The 1070-nt window shown below is 43.9% G+C and overlaps 1 protein-coding gene across 1 annotated transcript in view; it reads right to left on the bottom strand.

Annotated features, from left to right (window-relative positions):
- Skp2 (S-phase kinase associated protein 2) overlaps positions 1-1070 on the bottom strand; it is a 28868-nt gene that overhangs the window by 15364 nt on the left and 12434 nt on the right. The window lies entirely within an intron of this gene.

The following is a 1070-nucleotide window of genomic DNA, read 5'->3' on the forward strand; positions in this document are numbered from 1 at the left end:
AGAGAAACCCTGTCTCAAAAAACAAAAACAAAAACAAACAAACAAAAAATCACCTAAAAATGTGAATTATAGTACAGTAAGTTCCAAACTTCCCAAACAGTCCTGTTCTCCACTGTTACGTGTTGATGGGTTGCCACGGTTACCAAGGTCCATGAAAATATAAATGAAGGAAGAAAAGTCGGAATTATTTTATGAGACACATCGATCACACAGGCAGGAACAAGTCACAGAATGGCTCTGGTCCATATTCATGTGGATGAATGTGCTTGCACACATTTATATTAACGTTAAAGGAAAGAGGTAAACACATTAGATGTAGTTTCTAACATAAAAGGGAGGTTCCAAAACTGGACTGAGCTCCACTTAGTGTTTCTTCTTAAAGTCTTATTTTATTTTAATTAATGTGTATATGTCGGTGTAAGCAAATGCTGTGTGTGTGTGTGTGTAGGTAGGTGCCCTCAGAGGCCAGCTGGAATTAGCGGCATTTGTGAACTGCCGGAAGTGGGTGCCGAGCAATGAGCTCTGGTCCACTGGGGGGGGGGGAGGGGCAACAAGGCCTCTTAACCACCGAGCCATCTCTTTAGCCCCTACAGTAAGAGCTTTACTAGCCATAGCTGAACTTAATTGAGAAAGTTGGAGAAAGCATTAAGTGCAAGCAAATGAGAAACCATTCTGCTTTGTTTTTGTTTTTCGAGACAGGGTATCTCTGTGGCTTTGGAACCTGTCCTGGAACTGGCTTTCGTATACCAGGCTGGCCTCGAACTCCCAGAGATCTGCCTGCCTCTGCCTCCCAAGTGCTGGGATTAAAGGCATGCGCCACCACCGCCCAGCTATGAGAGACCATTTTAAAAGCCTTAGTGCACTGGAACTCTCTCTTTTAGACATACTGGAAATAAACACTCCACTGGCCAGTTCTAAAAGAATTTTGCTACAAAAAAATTTGCTAGTAATATGATTTGACTATTAAAAGAGTAGACTAGCCGGGCGGTGGTGGTGCACGCCTTTAATCCCAGCACTCAGGAGGCAGAGGCAGGCAGATCTCTGTGAGTTCGAGACCAGCCTGGTCTACA

This window comes from Microtus ochrogaster, chromosome 19 (genome assembly GCF_000317375.1).
Source record: "Microtus ochrogaster isolate Prairie Vole_2 chromosome 19, MicOch1.0, whole genome shotgun sequence".
Classification (NCBI taxonomy): domain Eukaryota; kingdom Metazoa; phylum Chordata; class Mammalia; order Rodentia; family Cricetidae; genus Microtus; species Microtus ochrogaster.